Below are 7,278 nucleotides of genomic sequence, written 5' to 3'. Positions count from 1 at the left end.
TATTAATCATTTGCTTTTCTACATTTTAAGTCACTGTTATAACTTTTTAAAACTACAGACTTAATTTCTTTTTGTTTTCTGCAACCATTAATTTACATACATTTGAAACAGTTAATGCAAGAAAAACATAAAGTAAACAGTTCATGATACAAGGTATCTTAAAAAGCAAATGTGGAGATTGAATTCCCTTATGACTCCAGGGCTCTATTTAAAATACTTGTTTCCGTTGGTGTTATTTCTGTTTTATTCTACTGATAGACTCTCGTGAGTTAGAAACGTGACTTTAGCAACTCTATGAAAATCAGCAATTTCTTGAGAGCGTTGATGAGAGAGGTAGTCAGTTTTTCACAAGCAACTGGCTTCTGCTCAGCTTTCCTCGCTCCCTGAGGTAAGCAAGCAGGTGCTGTCCTCTTCTCCGTGTGACCTTTATCCCCTATTTGTTCTCAGGGCTATCTTTAACCAAAACAAGCCCAGGCTCTGGGCTGCTATCAGTGTGATGGGAGCAGTTTGGAAGTCTGTTTTCCTTCTGATCTTGAGGAACAGATTCTTCCTTCACAAAAGATGACTCTGGGGTCAAGGATGTCAGGTGGAATGAACACATAAGGTGAACTCGGAAGTGCTGACAGGTCCCCAGAGCTTTGGGGATTGAGCATTAGGACTCAGGGTCTTCTGGAATTGTGACCTTTTTTTGTTGAGTGGGGCACTCTTTGATTAAAGGGATCTCCAACGTCTCTGAAATGCTAGAAGATAGTTGACTCTCAAAAGCTGAATGCGGAAATGTGGAGGTGCCAGAATTTCGACTTGAACGTCTTGCCGGGTCTTGGTGACGATGTTTCCTGTAGGCTAGGAATCAGCTTTCTGCTGTTGTGTCAAACACAGGCGATATCTGTGGAGGGTGAGTGATGGGAAGCTGTGGCAACCCATAGCGGTGTTTGGGGCCCTCCAGTGGTTGTTGCTGGAATAGTAGCTGGGCTTTCTGGGAACGTTGCGGGTGTTCTTTTCTGGGGGGACAGAAAGGCCCACCCAGCAAAAGTATTATTCCAGGGGGACTGGTGCTTCTTTTTCCACTTTGCATCACTTTCAACCCCAGTCACTGGTTACCTCAAAGGGCTGCAGCATAGCTCTCTCTAATACTCAAGTACACCAGATATTTGTACCTAAGTCAAAGAGGTGACAATGCCTCCTTTACAGGGCCATCTAAATGTGCAACCTGCAGCCAGGAGGAGTTCAGGCCTGATTTCCTCCGGTGATCATTGGAAACTGGGGAGTGTTCTACCTGCATCTGTACCCAGCCAGGGGCTACCATGGAGGAGTGTGGTTCTCTCCCTCAGAGACCATAACTCTGTCTTGGCCACACTCCACCTCTGGAACCGCTGCAGGTCAGGTCAGGTTCCCTGTGTGTTCCACAGAATTGGGGAGGTGTGTCTCCCAAATTTGACCCCAGTGGGAAGGAGCATGAGGCCGCCACTACTGTCAGGGGTGGCACTGCCACTGTAGGGGGTGTTGCTGCTGATCTGGGGTACTGCTGACTGTAGGTTGCAGAAGCGGTGGTGGGGGTAGTTGGAGCTGGAGGGCATTGCCACTGGCCACACATGGCACAGGTGCCTTGTGGGGAGCCAGAGTGCAGAACTGCTGCCCACTGGTTGTGGGTTGCAAGAGCCGGGCGGGGAACCGGAGGGCAGAGCCACCAACCACTGCCCACAGGGGTTGCAGGAGCCAGGCTGGGAGCCACTGGGCAGAGCTGCTGGCCACCAGCCCTGGGTCACAGGAGCCAGGGAGCTGGTGGGCAGTGCCCCTTGTGTAGCAGAGGTGGGTGGGGTGTCAGCAGGTGCTCCCCTGGTCTCTGAGTCAGTGGCGTGGATCCTGTTCTATGCTCTTTGCAACACAGGGCAACTCTCCCTCCCCTTGTGACTCCTGCCTCTATTAAAGTTATAGATTCAGCACAACTGCCCCAGCCTAGCAAAAATCTGCCAGACACTCTGGATTCTGCAGGGAGTAGGCTTCCAGACCGCTAGGAGAGGGGGGAGGGGTGGATTGGGAGTTCAGGAAGGTAGGGAGAATAGTAGATTAACTTCTGTCCCAGACAAGAGACTGCCTGGGCTTGCAGTGGTATCTCTCTGTGGAGGGATTCCCAGCCCTGGGTCATTCTCTCCCCTTTGGTGAAACAAAAGGTCCTCTCTTCACTACTTGCCTCAAGCCGTTCTCATGGGGAGGGGGGAAGGGAAGGATTCCTGTCCTCTTTAGGATGGTTTTGTACCTGAAATTTGTTTCCTTGGAGTCCCAGCTTGCCTCAGCAGTGACGATGAGAAACTATCAATCCTCTCTCTCAGCTCAGCTCCTGATCTTTCTCTTTATTGGGTTGGTTCTGGCCATTGTTTTTCCATCTGGACGATAGCCTCTGCTGAAACCTAGCTTCAGTCAGCTATCTTGCCTCTTCCCAATAAACAACATTCTTAAGGATGTGAATCTTTGTACATGTGGTGAAGATTAATTTTAGGGAAAGACAGTTATGTGGCAAAAGATAGGAAAGTATACAGAAGCTATGTGACTTCTGGCAGAGGGAGCAAGGAGAAAAGACTATTGTTATTTTGGGAAGGGAGGAAAAGCAGTTGGGGGCCACTCCTTGAATGCACTTCCCAGGCTGTGGGGAGTCTTGCCGCCTCACAATTCCCACTCCACACTGTGGTATAGGTATACCATGGAATAGTATTCAGTCATAAGAAAGATGGAGAATTTCCATCTTTTGTACTTTCCTGGGTGGAGTTGAAGAACATTATTTTTACTAAAGTATCACAAGAATGTAAAACTAGTATCCAATGTATGCAATACTAATATGAAGCCAACACATAAACAGCTATACAGATAAAGGTATATGGATCAAGGCTAAATCTTTACTCAACCACTATGGCAATGGGCATTGGATCATTGGGTTATCTTAGACTATTTCTTGGCCCATTATTGGAGCTAAGCATGTGGCCAGATATCCCCAATACCTGACTGTATGGGAAGGAGATGAACTAATGGAAGACTGAGCTCTCCCAGGAAGGCAAGGACTGTATATTGTGTAGGTAAACAAAAAATTTCACCTGTAGGCACCAACTCAAAGCATTTATACCATAAGAGCATAATAGCCACAACATTCAGTTCTATTTGTTTCTAAGTATAGTAACTCTTTAACTAGCAAAGATAGATACTTTTATTTGAGAAATATCTATATTGAATTAGAGTGCCCAAAGGGTAGTTAAGCAGCAAGAGAAGTTTTGTTTTGGAGGTATCAAATCACGTTCATGGTTTACAGCAGTGGAAGCACCAGCATTAGTTTCAAGGATCTAGGAAGCTAAGTTTTACAATTCTTAAAGGCTGGGTTACCATGGGGAGTGACCTTACAGGAGTGTCTTTGGGCTTCTCTGAGAAGCCCTTTTTAAAACAAACAAACAAACAAACAAAAAAAAAAAAACTTTACTTTTCCTGGGTATCCTCCCTCAGTTTCACATCTCAGTACAGGCAGTCCCTGAGTTATAAGAGGGTGTAAAATTCTTTGTTAGCTTAGACTATTTCTGGGCCCATTATTGGAGCTAAGCACGTGGCCAGAACCAGAGATAGGTTCTGTAGATGTGTTCTTAGGTTGCAACAAATATTCCAATTAGTTGCTTCTCAAGATTATCTTATTTATGGACATTACCCCTAGTTATGTTTTTTAACCATGACAGATGCCTCGTCAAAACAAATCTAACATATTTGTGTCTGTTATAACACAAAAGATCCAAAAGATTTACTTATGCTACTGTTCCTTTTCTTTTTCTTTTCTTTCTTTTTTTTTTTTTGACGGAGCCTCAAGCTATCCCCCTGGGTAGAGTGCCATGGCATCACAGCTCACAGCAACCTCCAACTCCTGGGCTCAAGCGAGTCTCCTGCCTCAGCCTCCCAAGTAGCTGGGACCATAAGCGCCCACCTCAACACCTGGCTATTTTTTGGTTGCATCCTTCATTGTTGTTTGGCAGGCCCGGGCTGGATTCCAACCCGCCACCTTAGGTGTATGTGGCTGGCGCCTTAGCCGCTTGAGCCACAGGCGCCGAGCCTGTTCCTTTTCTTTATAAACTAGCAATCTTCCCTAATGAGTATTTTATTTTTTAATTTTATTTTATCTGCTTTTGATTATCTGAGAACCATAAACACAGTCTGTTCTCCTCACTAGTATATTCAGTTTTCACTCTGAAAATCTGGTCTGTTGAGTCAGCTTCTGCTTATTTATGTAGCCATGCCATGTTGCAAGAACCTAGCAAAGCTTTGCCATAGCTGTATAGAACTGTGCACCAAAATAGGAAAACCAGGAGGACCACACCAAATTTATTTTGGACATACAGGTCAAACTGCAGTTTCCCACACAAATCATCCAACGAGGTTTGTTAAACTACAATTAACAAAGACCTCCACACTGGGATGTATAGCCTTTCTCTCTTTTCTTTGTCTTTTCTAGGGAGACCCAGGCAGAATATACATGCAGCAAAATCAAATTAATTCAGATTCCACTCTTTGATAATTGCTGTAATTCAGATAAGGGCCAGGTAAGATGCTTCAACTTTGTCCTATTTCTCTTTTCAGTAATTGTTTTTTTTTTTTTTTAAAGAAAGGAAATGATTTCAACTAACACGAAGAATTTTACACCCTCTTATGTATACACATGTTCCGTATGTCAATGGTAGTCTGATGTGTGTATACGTAAAATGAATCTCTTGAGGTTCCTAAATAGAGTTAACATTGATGGGTGCTAATTACCATAGTATTTGAGATTCTTTACGTGGCATTTCTTTTCTTTCTTTCTTTCTTTTTTTTTTTTTTTTTGGTGTCATTTCAAGGAGAACTTCCACCATGGCAACTCTTCAGTAACTGGGGCTAGCTTCCAGCTTTTGTGAATTAGTAAGGCTGAACTAATACCAATTTCTTTTGGGGAACCTGGTGGGTGATCAGAACAGAGTCTGGAGCCAGATTGCTTGGCGGAAACAGTGGGCTTGCCACCTGCAATGTCTGTGAGCACTTGGGCAAGTGATTTAACACCTCTGTGCCTCCATTTTCTCATCTGTGAAATTCTGTAGTAGTACCTCCTCCATAGAGTTACCCTTCTTATACTCCTTACTTTTTGGAGAGTGTGGCACATAGTAATGCCTATACACATTCTCTTTTTCAAATGAATGACTGAAATTCATTGGCTTTCCTTTAATTTCCTTTGCACTGGTATGGAATTCTGTCAACAGTGCTTAACCTGAGCCAACTGTTCAGGCTATTGTAGTAGAAGTTTCTATGGATATGGTTCCGGGGAAGTCCTATTACTGTTGTTATGTATTGTTCTGTTATGCAGCATGTCATGTGTTATACAACATGTTGTGTATACAACAATACATCATTGATAAAACACATATCATTTATTAAGGGCAGTGTGGTTAGCTAAAGCCCAACTTAGGTTGTTGTGCTGTGGAAGGTCACCCAGAGGCACACAGGCAATCTGAGATCTCCAGATCTCGTGAAGGCCATGGTTTCCCGAAACAGGCAAATCAGGGAAGTCCTACTGTCCTTGAACTCTACTGTCAGGAAGTGGAGGCAAACTGACCCAACCCTTTTGAGCGCTTGAGGATTGTTGGGTTCCCATGGCTATGGGCCACGTGGACGCTGCCATCATATGGACACCACGATTATGAGTCAGACGGATCATGCCGGCACCAGGGGCTCTTTAACCCTCAGGTCATGTGGTATCGCTGGTCATGTTGTTACCAGGGACAAGAAGTGGGTCTAGCTCTTCCAATCACTAGAGTAAGAAGGACTCCTGAACTCTGCCCCTCTCACGTGGATTCTTACATCGCATGACCTTACTGGCTACCAGCATGTGTAAATCTCAGCCCGATAGTCGTATAGGGGATCTACTCGGATGCTATGCTTATGTACACCTTCCACACACAGCACCCTCCCACCCCTATAATGAGCACAGTGTGAGACTTTACCCTCTCTGTATTTTTAAGATTGTTTGCCACAGAATCCTAGAAAGCCACAGGTCAGGTGCCACGTGGCTCCTACCATCACGTGGTAAGAAAAGCGTGAGCACAGGCAACTCTCCAATGGCTGTGGCTCCTCTGGTCACGTGCCACGCTATGGCAGTCACGTGCCACGCAACGGCACTACGCGCCACGCTACGGCAGTCACGTAAAGTTCAGCCCTGCCAATCACACGGCGACTGAACACAGGTGAAGTCGGGTCGGTGGTTCTTCCTGCTTTACGAGCTATCCTAAAGTTGAATACAAGTACTACCTTTTAGGTGAGTGGAAAGTCTTCTGAAAGTAACCTTTTGAGGAGTCAGACCTTCAGGTTAAGGAACCCTTTACATCTGTGATCCGGGTTCTGCCTCAGGTCGGCGTTTCCTCTAACGGTGAACTGTAGTCGGTTAGGAGAGGCCCATTCCGGTACTAGAAGTTTACTGAGAGAATTAACTGGGGTTTCAGGTTCGGTGCTGTGGTCTCCACATAGCCCAAAACTGGAGAGGGGCTTGGGTTGAGGTAGCGGGAGGACTTCCTGAATGTGGTCTAACTCTGATGTACCTGACAGAGAAAATGCGCGTGTGAGCCGCCATACGTATGCGTGATCTTGGAGTCGCGGGAGCCATTGTTGATAGAGAGTGAAGTGGAGGAAGTACGGCAGTGGAAAGAGGGGATAGAGGTGTGGGGTGGGGATAGGGGCGTGGGGATGGGATGGGGTGGAGGGAGATTGGTGAACTTAGAAGTCATTGCTCCGAGGACGGGCTCTGAAAGCTTGAGGAACGCTCCCCGTTCCCTCCCTTCCCCCCTTCTCCTTCCCCCGTCTTCTCCCTCCGGCATTCTCCCTTCTGGCGCCCTTGCCCTCCCCTCCCCCTCCGCCCTTCTGCCGCCCCATCTCCTTTTTCTGCTTCCCACCTTCTTCCCCCCCCACCCCCCTCCTCCCTCCCCTCTGCTCTGTCTGCCGTCTCCCTTCCGTTCCTCTCTCCCCCATTTCTGGTCCCCTCCCCCACACCTTCCCTCCCATCCAGTCCCTCTCTGTTTACCCTCACAACTCCCAACCCCTCCTTCTCCATGGCCTCTCCCTCCTCCCCTAAACCTTTCCTTACTTCTCCCAAACTTTCTTTTGGCTCCTCCTCCCCTCCCCTCCACTTTCCTTCCACCTTTCCTCCCTCTTCTCTCATCTCCATCCCTCCCTTCCCCCACACCTTCCCTCTCCTCCCCTCCACCTTTCCTCCCCCTCCTCTCACCTCCACTGCCC

The 7,278-nt window shown here is 46.7% G+C and overlaps 1 pseudogene; it reads right to left on the bottom strand.

Annotated features, from left to right (window-relative positions):
* Positions 1 to 337: 337 nt before the first annotated feature.
* On the bottom strand, positions 338 to 1,075 carry LOC100965173 (annotated as a pseudogene).
* Positions 1,076 to 7,278: the final 6,203 nt, after the last annotated feature.

This window comes from Otolemur garnettii, unplaced genomic scaffold (genome assembly GCF_000181295.1).
Source record: "Otolemur garnettii isolate 467f Iridium unplaced genomic scaffold, OtoGar3 scaffold00604, whole genome shotgun sequence".
NCBI lineage: Eukaryota > Metazoa > Chordata > Mammalia > Primates > Galagidae > Otolemur > Otolemur garnettii.
The sequence above is the reverse complement of the archived record's forward strand: the minus strand, read 5'-3'. Positions and strand labels throughout refer to the sequence as shown.